This window comes from Anser cygnoides, chromosome 9 (genome assembly GCF_040182565.1).
Source record: "Anser cygnoides isolate HZ-2024a breed goose chromosome 9, Taihu_goose_T2T_genome, whole genome shotgun sequence".
In the NCBI taxonomy this organism is placed as follows: domain Eukaryota; kingdom Metazoa; phylum Chordata; class Aves; order Anseriformes; family Anatidae; genus Anser; species Anser cygnoides.
In genome coordinates this window covers 23,858,809-23,876,381 of record NC_089881.1, presented here as the reverse complement: position 1 = coordinate 23,876,381, position 17,573 = coordinate 23,858,809, and the positions used below count along the sequence as shown (strand labels likewise).

Sequence of the window (17,573 nt, the reverse complement as noted above, 5' to 3'; positions counted from 1 at the left end):
ATGATAAAAATATATATAAAAATATACATTTTGAAGGAGAGATGCCTGGTTGAAAAGTCAATCTGAGATTACTTTCTGAATTATTTAAATTATTGACAGGAGGAGGAAACTTCTTAGTAGTTTCCACCGTGCCTGTAATGCAACATCATCAATAAGTACAAGCTCTTCTTAACTTAACCTCCTGATTTATGACCTCATTAATAAAGATAGATTAAATTTCTTTTATTCATTACTTATTCAAATAGTTTGGAAAAATATATATATTTTAAACGCAATGGAATTTCTAATGAAGCCTTCAGAGAAGCACGGAGTGAATATATAAAGAAAAATTATATATACTGCTTCTAGAATAGTATAACATCAGCCCATAAAATAGGCTGGCACTGTGATGCAGGTGAGCAGCAGCTTTATACCTCCTCTCCCACACAGCCTCAGAGACAAATCTCCTAGACCCACTGAGCAGTACCTGGCAAACAGCACCCAACCCTGCAGGGCACTGGGTGCTGATGGGTGCGCTGTACAAACCATCGGCATGCTTCTCATTTGAGAACACGGGTCTGTTAAATATTTGGAAGAGAATTTTTATAGTTTCTTTTGATTAGAAATATATACAGAAATATATACAGATTCTGCAGTATATTATGTATTTATGTATTATGCATATATTATATGTATTCTACAGGTTCTGCAGTGTTCTCTCGTGATATAATCTGAATTAAAGGGCTTGATTCTAGAGTTAGGTGCGTTTTCACCTGGTTACAGAAAATAAATATTTAAGAGTTGAATGAGGACTCTAAGGAACTTAAATATCTCTTTGTCAAGAACAAAATGTGGGCTTTCTGCACTCTGATTGCACAGAGCTGCCTTTCAAGTGACCTGTGACAGATGCTTTTTTAATGCTCTCCTCTGCTCACATGGGAAAATAGCAAATGAATGCTTATATTTTTGACAGTTCCCTTTCTTTCCTCTTTTCGTTGAAGCTGAGCAAGGTGCACCTAAGAGTGCAACCTGCAGTTGCTACACGTGGATGCTGTTGCTTTGAGTTCAGGAACAAAATTTCCATTGGCATGAAATGGGCTGAGATTTTGCTCCTAATTGTTCATTGTTCAGTGCTCTCTCTAATTTGTCATCCTTGCCTGAGTTGTATTTTTGTATATAGCGACCTGTTTCTATTAATTAACAGAAAGTTTGGAATGAAATTCACAAGAGAAATTAGTGTCATAATCAGTTCATAGAAATAACTGCACCTTCTGCTTGATCCTATTTCTGTACTCTTTTAAATTCATACACTTTTAATTAAAAAAAAAAAAAAAAAAGTCTGGCATTGGGTCTTTTAAAGCTAGCTGAAAGCCTGTTCTGACGTACCGGCAATGAAAATAGTACTTCTCAATGCAGCAGCTAAACTGACTTATGACCTAGAGAGGGAACTTCAAACAGGCTGGAATTCTGTATTTTAATTGCATTTTGACTATTGAAGATGTATTTTCATGGTAGGCGTTAAAGGCCAAACCCAGGTAGCATCTCCACAGGTAGCATCGTCAGCCTTGCCAGGGTGCCTTCCATGTCTGAATGTAAAGCAGAGCCACTCCGTGTTACTGGTGAGGAAGGAATTCCCAGTTGCTTTACTTGGCAGCTTTTAATAATGAGTGGAGCAATATATCTTACACGTTATTGTGCCCATTTATGACTTTAATGGAGGTTGTTTCAGTATCTGTGGTTCCTACTGGAACATTTCTTTACACACTTTTGGCTGTTACATTTGCTTGTTTGTGGATTGTCATCACCTCCCGTGTGAATTTCAGCGTATATTAGCCGAGGCACGGAAAAATGAAAATAACTTTTAGTAGTGATGAAACTCCATGGAGATGAAGGAGAGTTTCTTGACAGCTTCTTCCAGATACAGCTAGGATGAAAGACAGCAGAAGACTGGCATTCCCTTTGCTAAATACCTTCTGTATTATAATTCTCTGCCTTGGTAGCACGCGCATAATCTCCTTACTTGTCCCACTGCCCGGTCAGAAGAGGGCTCTGTTGGGCTGTGTTACGGCCAGCTTCATGGATAGTAAATATCCCAAGAGAATTATTATTAGTTTGGCCATCTTAATATCAAAATGACAGCCTATCTTACAGTGTGTGCTGTTCTCAAGACGGAGGCCCCGTGCGTTATCGGTCCTTTGGAATGTGCACCAGCCAGGGATACCAGCGTTTTCTATAGTGAGACAATAGGATAGGACATTTTAATTTTTGTAACTGCTAATTTGGGTTCTTTAAATTATTTCCTTTCAGAATGCAGAGATCTTTAAGTAAGATTACTTCATATATATTTAGCCTGTGAGGGTCAGGCACTGATGGAGAAATGGGATTTGAATGTGTTTATGTATACAGGGCTTCACCACGCTGATCCCAGCCTTCTCGCGTATGCCATCAGTGGTGAAATAAATTTACAAACTTTGACTTGTTTTGAAAAATTATTTTGACAGATGGCATATGCTTGGGCAGTTTAAAGTCTGACTTTTATTGTGTGTTTATGATTCTTTGTAAATAATTGCATAGTTTCTTCTGAAGAAATAACGTCTTAAAAGATGATTACATCTGAGGATGTTCTGCTTTGTTCAGTATATCACAAATCACCGTGCCGTTCTATTAAAGCAAGTCTTCCTGATTATTGTATTTTATTATGCAGCAGCATTGCACATAATGATTGCTTTCTTTTGTGTTGTACTGTTGCAAAATAGTCACTGAAATCTACTGTGTACTTACACCTGCCAGACTTCATACCCCAGCATTTTTCTTTTCCTTTTATTTTCCTCCTCTGCGCTCTGCACTCCCCCTGAAAGGATTGCACAGCTTTCTTTCCCATCTTCTCTGTTGTTTGAAGGCAGAGAACAGAGAATCAGGGGGAAACTGAAGTTGCACAAATCCAGACAAACTTCAAATATTTGTGGGTAAGAAAGCCATCAAACATATCCACAAGAAAACTCCAAAGACAGTTGCAAGGGTGGTTCCTGGCCCTGGGCATTGACATACTCCTGCCATATCCCACCGGTTTCTTCTTGTCCTGGGAAAAGGTCTTACATTGACTGAACGTGCATTAATATTACTTATTATTCACTAGTTTTGTCTGCTAATTATTCATCTGTGCCATGATAAATCTGTTTGTTTCATAGCTCACATCTCCATTTCTTTGCTCGCCATTTCTTCTCTTTTCATCAGGCGTAGCCATTCTGAATTTTGATACGTATTATTTTCTGTGACAACAAATGTGTTGCAGTGCACCTGACTCTAAGTTCTCTGCCTTCAGAAGTACACTCTGAAGTCAATGCAATTGTGAAAAGTTCTTGCACGTAGGATGGATTTTATGTTATTAAATGTCGTTTACGCTAAAGTAGGATTCTGAGTTCGGCCTCACTCATTTAAACATAATAAAACCATGCAAAATTAATTCTGAAGAGAAAATTTAAACCCACTGAGCAGTGTTCAGAGCTAATATTTCACCTTATTTCTGTGAGTGCTACATCATATTGAGGAAAGACTTGTGCATTACCCTACTCAAGCATTATATAGTGGGGGGAAGCAATATAAGTTACTTCCTTGTCTGACGAAACGAGAAGAATTGCAACAATGGTTTTGTAGAGTCACTCAAGACCATAAGTAATGTTTTCATTAAAAGTACAACTGGATGTTATCTGCCAAGATTTATGTCTTGGAGGACCAAAGTTCCTCTGATACTTGCCGGTAAAAGCAGACTGCAGGTAGAAAATCAGCGATCATCATTGTTTCCATTCTCTAAGCATAAAACCCAGGGACAGTAAGTCCCAGGAACTGGACTTGAATGGCGTGTGGCTACATTGATGTCTATTGCCATAATGATGAAATGAAATGGGTACTTCTCCGATGTTTTCCTCGCACCACTGTGTATGTGAAAGGCTTTGCGTCGTACACGGCTCCTCTGTCCTGAGGGATGCTGGTGCCACCAATGTGCTTCTCCCATGCGTGCAATAATGAGAAACTTGCGTTGTTTTAGAGAGGAGGAGTGGAAGGGGATGGTGCCGTAAGCGTTGCTCTGGAAATGCTGCTCTGCCCGCAGGGTCTTCCGTGGGCCCAGTTCGAAGCCATAGGCAGCGCTCCACGGCAAGCCATAGGCAGCGGCTCCACAGGCAGCCCCTTGCATCCTTGGTGCCGGCAGGGAGTTACCGGGGCCCTCAGCACAGCACCGTGCTTCACTGCTGGGAGGTTAAGGGTGGTTTGGGCTCTGCAGAGATTTGCATGGCTCTGACGTGTCCTGTAAACAGGCTTTGCCTGTAGAACATGGAAGCAGGGCAGATAATTGAATTTCCAGAATAGAAACTGTGTTAATATGCCTTCACTGATATGCTGGAGCTCCCAGACACAATCAAGAACAGAACAAGCATGCTTTCAACTGTTTCTAATCTAATTTCTTTACAGCATGTGACTAAGGTACCACCTTGTGAAACCCAATGCACAGCAATTAAATTCGAGTGCAGTTGGGGCTGTGTGGACATGTACAGCTGGCAAACAAGACTCCCACTGAACCATCGCACAGTTTTCACTCCTCTGAAAATACTGTTGTAAAGCATTGCAAGTTTTTGTACGTGCAGAGGTAATGTGGGTAATAGCAAGGGGTCTTCAGTTTTGCCTTTTATTTTGAGCCTTCACGCAGTTCCCCAACAAAACTAGGTTATTACATTCAAAATGTGACCACTTGGGGTTTGTCTTTATTAAGAAAGAAATCAGAGAGCTTGGCTTTAGCTGGTCTCTTGGCTCCTATCTCAGATAGGCTAAATTGTACCGTAGATCATTCCTCTCCAGAGAGTCACGCTCTCTTTTTGGAATATCCATACATTTGCATCTGAACTTCCAGCTCACTTGGATGCCTGGGGAAGGAGTTGAATATTTGTAGGTTTTTTCTCACCATATAAACACAACAGCCAGTCACAGAGCCCTGAGAGCTTATTCTCAAGGTGATCTAAGGTGTCCAAGTGCTCCCAGCAGCCATGGAAGAATGTAGAGGCTTTCAGATTGCTGGTAGGAGTCACAATCCGATAATTCCTTGGATTATTTTTTATGACTTTTTTTTTTCTTACCGCACTCCAAATATCACTTTAGTTGATGATCTGAGAAGTTCTAAAGGATTCTTGTAGTTATTATAAAGTGATTTATTTGCATCCGCTGATGTATGACTTTGGAATTTGTCCCTGTGCCTTCACCGATTGTAACGATGAGAATGTACTTTTCATAATTTGTTTCACATAGCACAACTTGTCACCCTAAAATCTGATGTAATCCTTGACCTCTGATCTGTAGAATCCTACAGTAATCCCTTTATGATAATATTATCTCTTGAACTGACCATTCAAAGGCCTTAGGAATTACAGAACACTCTTAATTAACTTGTCTGAGACACTGTTTATTTCATTTGTCTTTTTCTTTCTTCCTTTTCATTGTCACCATGGCATCTGTTTGTTCTCATCCTTTCCCCCCTGCCCCGCTAATTATAGATAGGGGAAACAGAAATCTAACCTTGCTGGAAATTCATTAATATTAAAATATTCCCTAGATCAGCCTGTAAATCTCCAAGCCGGATAGTTTGTCAGTTTCTTACAAAATAATTCACCTTTCGAGTGAATGCAGATCTTCAGTACAAATTAGTAATCACTTCTTGCATATTTAAATTTACTTTTCAACTTAGAAACCTTAACAAAATTTCTGTTTTCATGCTGAGAATTGGCAGGGATGAACCATTCTAATCTTAATGCAAAATGAACAAATAACTTTTAAGAAATTATAATGTGAATGTGTCCTTTTAACAAGAACTCAATGTTATTTGCTACTGTGATTATAATCATTATTAAATATAGATGTCACTACACAAATACAGTGGGTACAAAGGTTGGTGATCTAAAAGATACAAATTAGACTGGAATACCCTTGCTTATGGGACTTTTCAAGATGATTTCACTGGGACTTTTTGGGTAATTTGAGATGGACATTTGACCCTTTGCTATAGGTCTGTCAGCTTTTCTTTTGATTAAAAAATACAAATTTAATAAAAAAAAATACAAACAAAATAACCCAACTGAAATTACATTCTGAATTATTTAGAATCACACAGGAGATGAAAGCTTCTTAGAAGTTTCCAGGGTGGAGATAATGCATCATGATCAATAAATGAACACTATCCTTCCTAAACCCAAATATATTTGGCATACATTATTAAAAAGGTATGAAACTCTCTGATTTCATTATTAATGCAAGGTTATGCTATAGCTAACGTGCATAGCTGAAGAGGTCATAGAGTACAAAGTTAGCATTTGGTTTCATAGTTTTTATTTTTTAATGATTTTAAAGGATTGATGAGGAACCAGATTTAGATCTTCATTCTCTTCAATCTTGCTGTCTCAGTTAAGTCCACCTTGTTCTTCGGAGAGAAATGGAGGATTGGAGAGGTACTAAGCAGATTCTGAATTTAGGAGAGCTTGGGGAGTGTGCCCTCAGAAAGACCATCCCTAGAAACATTCCTGCCATTACAAAGAAAAAGGAGAATAAGCAGATGAAAAATAAGTGCTGACACTACACTTGCAACGTTCGTGCTGTAGTGCGTTAGTATCAATACACTAAATTTTCTAAATTTGTAAGCTTTTCTTTAGCAGCTCTGATTTAACATCTTCAGGATGCCTGAGTTGTCTGGGTCAAGTACATTCTAGCACTTTCTTTATGACATATTTGCCTCCCTAAAACACTGTTCTTTTCCCTTCTATATCTACCCTCATCATTTCCTAACAGAGATTGTAAATGTCAGTATGTCTCACTGATAATTTGCTGTTTGAGGTTACCTAACTGTGGAGTAAAATTCTCATGCTTGTTATGGCACGGTTGTGTTATTTCATTGACTTTGCGCCTGCCATCAGTATGATTCCCTTTAAAGCCACTTTTAAAGTAAAATGAAATGTCAGTAGCCATTTCTAAAGTTTTTGATATATTTTCAACTATTTTGTCTTGCAGTAAGTCCACAGACTCGGCTGTAATGAGAATCCCGGTGTGCCAAGATTTTTTGACATAACTCTGCCCAGATAGACGGCGTCTGCTCTGAAGACATTGCCTCGTGAGTACAAATAAGAAAGTCACTGCATGCTGAACTTGTGCAGAGAATGGAAGTTCATAATTTTGGAAAAATCATAAGGCTGCAGATGCAGCTTGAACTCTGAATTTGGCTCCGTGCATCATTTAAGGGGTTTCATCTTTACAGGTTCCTGTTACTTTACAGATTGTAGTTTGTAGCTTAGAGTGTGTTCTCACTTGATTTTTGCTTACTTTGGCAAACTGTTGAAGTCTACGTGTTTACTCCCCTGAAATATGTACATTTTCTTTAGTTGAACTGTTTTGAAGAGTGCTGCAGAATAAGAGTGAAGGAATTCTGTACCCTTTTGAAATTGAAAATGACTCTCCTAAAGAGAAGAGGTGTAGTTGTTGTGTATTTCCTACTGTTGAAAAATAGTAGGTAGGTTACTTACTTTTTTCACCATTTTTTTTTCTAAGCTACACTATAATCAACAATATGCATCTCTTCCTACCAGCTAGACTACAGATGTGTCCCATGGAGTTCAAATCTGTCTCTGGAGAACAGACACCCTCTTCTAACTCAGACAATACAGAGTTTACCCACTTCTCATGCACTCCAAAGCAGTGAATTTACTTGACGCCCTCTACTGTGGGAATACTCACTCACTTTTTTGTGTCATTCTGGGAGGGACTGTCATGAGATTCCAGTACTTCATAATCAAGAAAGAAATACTAAGACCTGTTTTTCTTAAAAGTAACATGATTATGTTATGAACTTTTCTCTAAACTCTGATGTTAACTTTTGTATTTTGAAGCTGTGCCTGTGAGGCAAGCTGACTCCCACATTTTTATTTTTTTTCTTTTCTGCAGAGCATAAATCTTGTGAACTTCTCTGAAAGATCCAATTTCCAGGTCACTCTTTGTGATAGTTGACAGACTTGTAAATCTTACCCAGAATTGTTCACACATAAACTTAAAAAGCAGGCGAGATGGAAACTTTCAAAGCTTCATACTTCACTGTGAAATGAATAGGCACAGTGAAGCTGTTTGCAGATTAAATGAAGTTTAAAAGTGATTTCACTTCCTAAATAATGTATGAATTATCCAGAATCATAAACAAAAAGTATATTAGTGCTAAAATTTTCAAAGTCGAGAAGACATGACCTGAGTTAAAAACATATCTTGCAATACTGTTGTTTTGTATTAACCTATGCAAACTGACGTTTACTGTGTTAAAAAAGTTTGACAAAAGAAAACAAAAAACATTGGTATATGTGTGTGTACAGCATTTTAGGAAAGAATATAAGAAATGACATCTACTAGCATTAGCGGCTAGTGTGGTACCTCCTGTTGTTCAAGACTTATGGAATCGAGTTCTTGATTTTTGTTCTGTATAATGCAAATTTGTTGCATTTGTGCTTACATATTGAATTAGTTTTCAAGCATTCAACCTAGTTTTAAAAAGAAAGGTACAAAATTTAAGTGCTGGATAGAGTTTAGCAATATTAAAGATGATAATGTAACTTCTTATAAGATGTACTGCAAGGGAAAGAGGAGAAAAGACGGCTATTAGGGGTTGGTGTAACAAAACTGTATGTTTAACTTAATACACTCTGATAGGGCTACTGATACATTCCTCTTTCAAAGATGAAAATTTACAGATGGAAAGATGGATATTTTTAAGTTCCTTTGAGCTCCTAATTATCTCAGTTTACAGTAGAAAAACTAGTTTTCCAAAACCACATGTTGGCCTACTCATGCTCCATTTAAAGTCATTAGAGAAGCTGTTACTGACTTCTAAGACAACAGATTTATTCTTTGTCAAAACATTGCAATTTAGTTAGGTATAATAAGATTATATATTATTATTTCATATTCTATTTAACCACGCAGGTTTAAAAAAAATATTTGTCATAGCACAATGATTAGATTTTTTTAGTGCTGTTGGTATCATCTGTGTGCTTTTACAAAGATAGTATTGTTAATAGAAAAAAGACTTGCAGAAATAAAGAAGGAAAGGTGGATCTTTCTTTCTGTTATCGGCTAGCTCCTGTAAAATACTTTCAGCCATTCCATATTCCCAGTAGTCACTGCCATCATCTAAGTCAAACATAAATACAAAAGAAAGAACAGGCAGCATTTACTTATCTTTTTCACCTAATTTATTTTGTGGTTCCTTTATAGAGTTGTGCATCCTACTTATTTTGTATGTATTATTGAAACTGTGAAGCCATCACTAAACATGCAGCTGAAACCAAATTTCAAATGTGATGGGTAAAATTGATTAAGTGTTCTTACAGAGATAATGGGCTCCAAGGTCTCCAACTCTTTCAAGACCACAACCCTTGCTGGAAATAGAATGCAGCAATAAATTGAAGGAAACCAGTGATTAAACCGTAAACTTGCAGAAACCCTGAGAATACTCTTCCAGCAGTAATATGTTCATGTTAGTTCCTTTTTTTTTTTTTTTCCCTAAAGCTTAAGAAGATTTGGAGTAGATCTTGTATAAAATACATCCTGTTCAGGATGCAGATGCTGTAAACCTTATCTCTGTCAAAACTCAGCTCGCTCCTATCATCCGTTAGCCCGCTCAATAAACCAGAAAGCACAACAGCCTTGGTCCGTGTGCTTCCAACTTTATTTGCCCCTGACCAGTCAGCAGGTGGGTTTGGGGGACGTGGGCCCTGCCACAGAGCTCAGACGTTACCCAGACCAGGAGGAGTGTGTGACTTCTGATCTGTGTAAACTGTGTTTAGAAAAGAAAACACAAAACAGAAACGTCAAAGGAGGTTTGGTCCCTGGAAAGCTGTTTGTCTCTGGTAATATCCCTCTGTACATGCCTATATCTACGCTCTGTGTATAGACCCGTACATTTGGGGTATGAGAATACTGCTAGAAATATAACAGGAGCTTATATAAAAAGAGAGAAAGCTCTCTCTATACTGGGTAAGATCAACCTTTGTCTAAGGACACCTATTAATTTCTGTGAATGCTATTCTCTTCTGCTCTTGTCCTGGGATGCATAGGTTTAATTTGTTGCTTTTAAAATTCATGTTGGCATCAAGGTTTCATAAATGTTAGCCAAAAACTCCTCTTAGATTCTAAGACCGAGAGGCCAAGTCTGGTGAATCTGTTCTCCTAGCTAAAACTGCCCCAAATTCTGTGGGAATTGATAGCTCTGACCTGCACCTGCTTGATTTCTGCAATGTCTTTATGTGGTAATCAGAATTGCACATGATTTTCCAGATGAGCCTTCAGGAGCATCTTTCCCATTGCCAGGGTGCCTTTCCATCATTTATGTTTCATTCTCTTGTTTGCCCAGTGTAGTGCTTCTTGCTACTGGACAGATGGTTTTGTTATTTGCAATCACCACAGGATCTCCCTTATGATTTCTGTATTCAGCAATGATTTCCATGTTTATTTTTGGTACCCAGATTATTGCCTTGCTTTTGCCAGCACTGGGCTGTCTGTATCCACCCATAAACCAAATCTACTCAATCACTGTGTATCTGGCTGTTCTGCTGGTTTTTTACTATTTTTGTGCTATCGTTAAACATAGTCATTCTGGAAACTGAACACTTCTCTGCCTCATTTGTATACCAGTTAATTCCAACATGCTGACCCAGCAGCTTTCCTTTCAATGCTTATTTTCTCTCTAACATTTTACTGTTTGCCAGCACCTCTGGCCTTGCCTAAATGGAAGAATATTTTAATTTATCCATGGAAATTCGTATTTTTCTGCTTCATGCTCTCAAAGCACATACAGCTTTTTTTACGGTACAGATAGCACTCATCTGACCCACCACCCTAGTTTCAATCAGAATAATATACTGTTCAGATGAACTAGAGATTTTTTTTTTCCATTGGTAAATCTGCGCTGTTCATCAGGTGATATGGTTCTATATTTGTGTTCATGTTTGTCTTTTAATAGCAGTCTCTCTCCTAATATTAGGGGTTCTTCTGTAGTACAAAATCCAGTTAGAGCATTATCATGCATTGAAACGGATAATGCGATTTGGTCTATTAGCGTCGATGGGTTCCGTGTTATAACTCTGCCCCTAAGTCAAGTTACATTTTAGACATAAAAATAGGAATGATTAGGTAACATGGTTTAAATGCGATTTAGTTATACCTCAGTTGCAAAACATTTTTAGCCAGGGCAAATTGTAACCGTGCTCTTCCTGGTACCCAGGTCGAGTATTTTTGCAGCGATGCTGACCCACATACCAAGAGTAGGATAGTAGCTCCCCTGCAGTCTCTGTGATTTATCAGGTAAATATATCTATAAACTGCTTGGTCCTCTAAGTCCTCTGAAAATTATCTACCACCAGTATTTATGAGTCCTCATATACTCACAAATAAAGATTATTTAGATCTGATGGACACTGTCACCTCATTCCACGTACTGTTGTCTTCTACATGGAGTGGAAGTGACTTATGCTTGAAGAGCAGTTAACCACCACTCACCTTGTCTTCTAGAAGAAGCCTCTGTAAAACAAATGATTTCAATAATAGAAAGTCCAGAAGTTGTTCTAAATATAATCTAGAAATGACTAGTAATTGAGAAAGATGTAGATTTGCCATCTAAGCTCCCTATCACTGAAAATTATCAAAGAAATGAAATAGATCTTCTGTTTATTTCTTTACTTTATATGCTTAGTTTTGTGCTAAGGGCCTCCAGTCTCATTCTGTCACACTGCAGAGTCTTTATTTCATGAGCATTTGCAATGACTTGAATAAATCACTGCTCAAACTATTCCCCCAGAATTACTGTCCTTCATCAACAGATAGATTTAGCCTCACTAAAGGCCAATGCTTGTTTCTCGATCTGAGATGGAATTTTGGGATTTATTTCGTAGATATACTGTTTCAATTAGTACTCCAATATATCTTAAAAACTTGAAAGAACTCTAATTCATACAGGAAAGTGGGAAGGAAAGACTAAAAAGCAATGTAGGGACTGGGTAAGGGAAGAGCAATGCAAACTCCTAAGCTTCAGTTTCCTCTTGGGGTCCTGTGATGTAAGACGCTTGCAGACCAAACTTTTTTCAGCATCAGAAATAAAGCACTGATACTTGGCTCTTGCTTCAGGACTGTGATGCAGGCACTTCTGTCCCGCTCTGACCATGCTTGGTGCGATTCATTAGCATAGAGTGGTGGAACATGCAAGCAGAAATACGAAGTGTGTTGTGTGATGACACCAGGCATCTGTGTTTTAGCTTTTTTCCTCTCTGCGATATGCTCGCAGTCTGTAGTCATGCTGTCTCCAATCTTAGGTTGTGGCATGGGCTTCTGAACAAGTGTGTATTCAGCAGAATACAGAGAAGTGGGACTTCACACCAATTGAAGTTGATGTCCTCACGGTGCAGTTTGAGGTACATCTTAACCGAGTTCAGTTTGTTTTGTTGTTATGGTTTGTTGTTGATTATTTATTTATTTATTTATTTTCCCTGAGTGGAGTGGATAGTTTGTAAAGTATTTCTGGCCTGCTCCATTTCTAACTCCAGAATATAGTCACAGGTCATTATGCTCATTCGAAACATCCAGATAGCTTGTGTTCATCATTGGACATGCCTGTTTTTTGATCTCATGTTTTTGGCTTTTTATCTGAGCACTGTGATTAGATTGCTTTTTGAATGAACTCCAAGTCTTCTGTGCTGCATTTGACAGTTTCCAATAAGCCTCCATTTCTGATTCATGGATACCACAGCTATAAAATTTGGCACAGAATGATTTTCCATAGCAGTAAACAAAATGAAAATCCAGAAATCAAAAAGACTCTTACAGGTAAAGGTTGTTACCCCTTGTGCTGCTTTCATTTCTTCTCTTTTTCTATTGTAAAGGCATTTGCAGAACTCAGTTTCCCTGTTACATTGTACTACATCCCGGTTTCATTTAGTACAGAAAATACCTTTTCATTCATTCAACCATGAAGCTATTGCTGTTACAAATGGATTTTTTCTATAAACATCATCCTGTGTAGTCAGGTCTGGATCACTTCAAAACAATCTCCTTGAAAAGAGCCGTTGTAATGGTGCCTACCCTTTTGTTTCTCCTTTGCTATCAGCAGCTCTTTTACCTGTTAAGTGCCTCAATAAGAAGTCTTTCAAAATCTTCACTTCTTATGTATCTTTATATCATTTTTTCACTGCTCTTATTTTGAAACTTCAGCTGCATCTGATGTCTGTTTTTATATAGCTGATCACTGCTAAAGGTGTTTCACAGTAACATCCATGGTCTCTCCAAATTATCCGTCCTCTCCATTCTCTTTTGATGGTTGTTTAAATTCCAGCTTTCTCCATGAACATGCAATGTTCCTCCTTGGAAAATTTCAGTAGCCTTTCACAATTCCTCTTCTGCCTGAACCACAAACCTCTTTTGATTTATCAGCCTTTTATTCCTTTGCTTCTCCTCTCTCTCTCTCTCTCTCTCTCTCTCTCTCTTTCTATTTTTTTTTTTTTTTTGTAACTGATGTAACCAATTTCTCTTTTCAGAAATACAGTATACTTCAAGTGGTAGAAATACATTGTGATCCAATCTAACAGCGTGTGGCTGTGCAAATGCCTTTTTTCCAATTGTAAAGTGTGGCACAGCATCCAGACAGAGCTGCTTTGCCTTGAGATTAAACACTAATTCCAGTTATCTAAACTTTCCTTGAAACTAACAGGAAGAGTAATCATTATGTGAAAATAAGATTTATTTTTCAGTTTGTTACATTTGCTGACTTCGTGGAGTTAAATCAAACAGTGCGTCTATGGTAAATGTAGCTGAGGAACAGGAGAGCATAAAGCCCCGGCACAGTGGCAGAGATGAGGGCAGGATGGGAAAAGCTGTTGAAAAGAAAGAATTTGCTGGGCTCTCGCTGGGTAAAGTTGGTGGTTTAATCTTTGCTGGTCTGAGATGAGCATCAAAAGAGTAAAGAAACTGTTAAAAGACCTTAGGCCTGGCAAAGGAAATAGAGATGAATGAAGAGCCAGCAGCAGGCTGGTGGAGTGGTAGGAGCCACTTAAAGGACACGCTGCTTCTCCCAGCACAGCAGTGGTGCAAAGTCTTTGAACAAAACTAATCAAGTCTCTCATGCCAGGAGAAATTACTCTTATGTAAAAAAACAAACAGACAAACAAACAAAAAATGCAAAAAACAAGGACAACATTTTTGTGTGCTCTACGCTTCCTTTCGTGTGGTAAGCACCGTGGTCTGGCAGGAGAGGAGGGTGCCGCAGGGCTGTTGCAGTCAGTGGTGCTGAGTTAAGGAGCTGCAGCCAAGGGACTGGGTTAGGTTTAGGATGGGTAAACTTACGAGTTCCCAGTCATCAGTTACTGGGCAAACTGGCCATGTCTGAACTGAGAGCTGCACATGGCAGTGGGAAGCACAGGGGCTTGTTTACTCCTTGCAGCTGTGTTGAAGGTGCTAAAATACCTGTGAACTCCTTGAAGTGTAAATAGTAAATCATGCTATGATACAAGGATTTTTCTAGAAACTCTTGGAAAGTTGGACTGCAGCATCTGTCTTTCCAGACAAATATATCACAGTTGTCAAATTCTTTTAAGGCAATTTATATCTTTTTTTTTATGTGAACGTGCTTTCTTGGCCTGTCTGTCATCATCTCTTCTTCTTTATTTCTATCGACGTAAATTAAACAAACACGATAAAACTTGCATCATCAGATTCGATGGAAGTTCTTGCCAGCTGCTACTATGTTATTGAGTAATATATCATCAAGATGGTAGTGCGTTTGTAATGATGTATTGCATTGATGCATCATTAGGGGAACTGTATTCTTTGATATATTAGTCAATAACAATTGTTAGTAGGAAAATATTTTGAGAAGTCAAACTCCAAAATCTTATTTTAAAATTTGCCCATAAATGCACTGTAAGTAGAAGAGATATTGACAGCTCCTGTTCTCACATTTACTATCTTTCTGTACGTGAAACTCTGCATACCACGTGCCTTGTGAAATCACCAGTGTATTATTTTGTACATTTTCCTTATTACAAGTTTTGGCATAAATAGATACAGAAAGAAATAATGATAAGAAGGGGAAGAAAGGATCCATCTTCACTTAGCTAGGGAAAAGGGCAGAGAGGTGTCCCTCAAAACCTGAGGATGAGGTTTTGCTAGCCTAGCTCAGGTGTCTGGTGAACGGCTTTCATGCTGGATCCTTGCAGGATTTAGGCTTGAAATCTGCATCAGACAGCTTAATGATCCTTTTGATTTTTTAAGTGATTTTTGAATAGAAACAATCTTAACACACTGTTATCTTCTGTCCCCCCTCTCTCTAATTAACATCCTGTGCTGATGATTACAATTTAAAACTGTGGCTTTGTTACTTATCTACGTAATTGCTATACCTATAGATGCGTCTATTAGATGTAAATTGAAAAGGATAAATGGAGCTTAATTTCAGCAGTCATTACCTCATGTTGAGTGGGTGTGAATGTGGAGTATGAGGGAACAATTACAGGTGTCAAAAAGTATGCATAAATATGTTTGTTTTCTTGAAACCTTTGTTTGTATTTTTTCCAGTTTTCAAGGATAGATAAAAATACTTTTTTTGCTGTATAGAGATAGGAATTTAACCTTCAGTATGCAAATTATTTAATAAGCATCGTGACCTTATTAAAACAAAGTGCTTTCCTTCCATTCTTCCATATAGACAAGACTGACAATCAAATAATTGTTCCTCTGTGGTTATGTAAGGAAATAAATAACTTAGTACATGACTAATCTCATTTTAGGAATAAGTCTTTTCCAGTGAGCAGTTTTTCAAATACAATTATTAATTGGCAAAGATACTTTTTTTCTGTGTTGGGTTATAGCTAGTGAATAAGGGGGGAAACATGGAATACCAACGAAGATAAATATTTGTGAAGTGCCAAAAGGTTAGATTAATATTTCTTTGGGATTTTTTAAGCCAACATTTTTACAGTGGTTTGATAACTATGAATGAAGATTTATAAGCATTTCTTGTTATTAAGCATTTTGCACTGCGGAGCTCCTTTTGGGAGCTGGCACTTTTCCAAGACCACCAGTAGTTGCCTTCGTGTTCGCATATTCAGCGATATCCAAATCTTCAAGGTTCATAATTTGGGAAAGATGCTATATAGTTTGAGAGTTTGGTCTCTCATCAGTTTGAAAACCATGAAATGAGCTTTCACACCATATTTTGACCCACATAACGTTAAATAAGAGAGAGAAAAAAAAAGAATTAACCGTATATGCATATTTATTTTACAGTCACAAGACGTTGTGGTTTTATGTTACAGGTATTTAGGAAAGAGAACTGTAATTTTGTTCAAACCAGTTTTCATATGTGAGTTCTTCACTAGATGAACCTGAACCAGTGTTCGTGATCCACACAGCAGCCTTTTCACAGACAGGGAAGGTCAGGTCCAGAACAAAATTACAGTGATCCATCTGCCTATAAAATCATATTGAAGTGAACAATGGTTTAAAATTATGCAGTTTTTCTATTTCTAAGGATTCATAACTAATATTTTACCCAGAAAGGTGACATCTAAAATAAATTGGGTTCTGCTGCTGATTAAAAACACAAAAGTTTACCTACCTTTTTTTTAGGTCAGTCTGCATTTTCAGGTAAATTATTTATTCCAGAAGAAGTAGAAAGGGAAGAAAAAGTTTCTGTGGTTAAATTGAAGGTTAGGCTTTAAAAGCTGCTGGCAATTTTTACTTGCAGTTTAACCACAGAGAATGATCCCGTGCTTTAAACCAGTTTTGGATGTATGTCCTGTGCAGCTGACATAGTCCTTCCCTTTACACAGGGAATAAAGAAAAATATGCCTGAAAAATATGCTCCAGCTCCTTGCAATATGATCATGCTTTAAGTAAACCTCCCTTGCTCATTCCTTACGTTATGCTTTCCTTGGATTTCCTGCAATTATCTCCTCTGGGACATAGAATTCAGTAGTGAACCTGTACCTCAAACAGTTCCTCAAGTCAGAATGAAAGTCTGAAATCTCAGAAAAAAAGGGAGAATGAAAAATAAATGAATCTTCTCAAGTCATATGAGTGTCTTGCTTCAGTTGATGAAGAACATTGCCATTCACTTTCAACAATCTTATGACTGCTGTAATTAGTGTGATTCCCAGATTAAAATGTTTTCCAGAAGTAGTCTGGGAAATTTGTCAAACTGTCTGTCTTGCAGAAAGTTTTGGCTTGATAGCATCAGCATTTTCAGACTAAAATGATTTGTAGAAACAAAAATATCCTGACTCCAGATTTGTTAATGTTTTCCCCCAGTTGCAGGTGAACAGGAAGAAAATTGTGACTCAGAGAGATGTGTTTGAGGCACACTGGTTCTCAAGACATCCCTGAGGACAGGGTAATTAAGCACTGGTGTAGGTCTTCACAAAACCATGGTGCAGCTGCTAATGTAACGGGCCCTGTTCTTCTCTCACCTGGAGAACCACTGTAGCGTTTGCCCCAGTTGAATGAAGTTAATTCTGGTGAAACTGATTTTTTTCTTCATA

At 37.9% G+C, this 17,573-nt stretch overlaps 1 long non-coding RNA gene across 1 annotated transcript in view; it reads left to right on the top strand.

The window, feature by feature from the left end:
- Positions 1-17,573, top strand: part of LOC136791466 (uncharacterized) — a 109,245-nt gene that overhangs the window by 25,761 nt on the left and 65,911 nt on the right. Inside the window, exon 2 of the long non-coding RNA XR_010833625.1 lies at positions 7,024-7,123. This is a non-coding gene — a long non-coding RNA (uncharacterized lncRNA). The remainder of the gene's footprint in view (positions 1-7,023; positions 7,124-17,573) is intronic.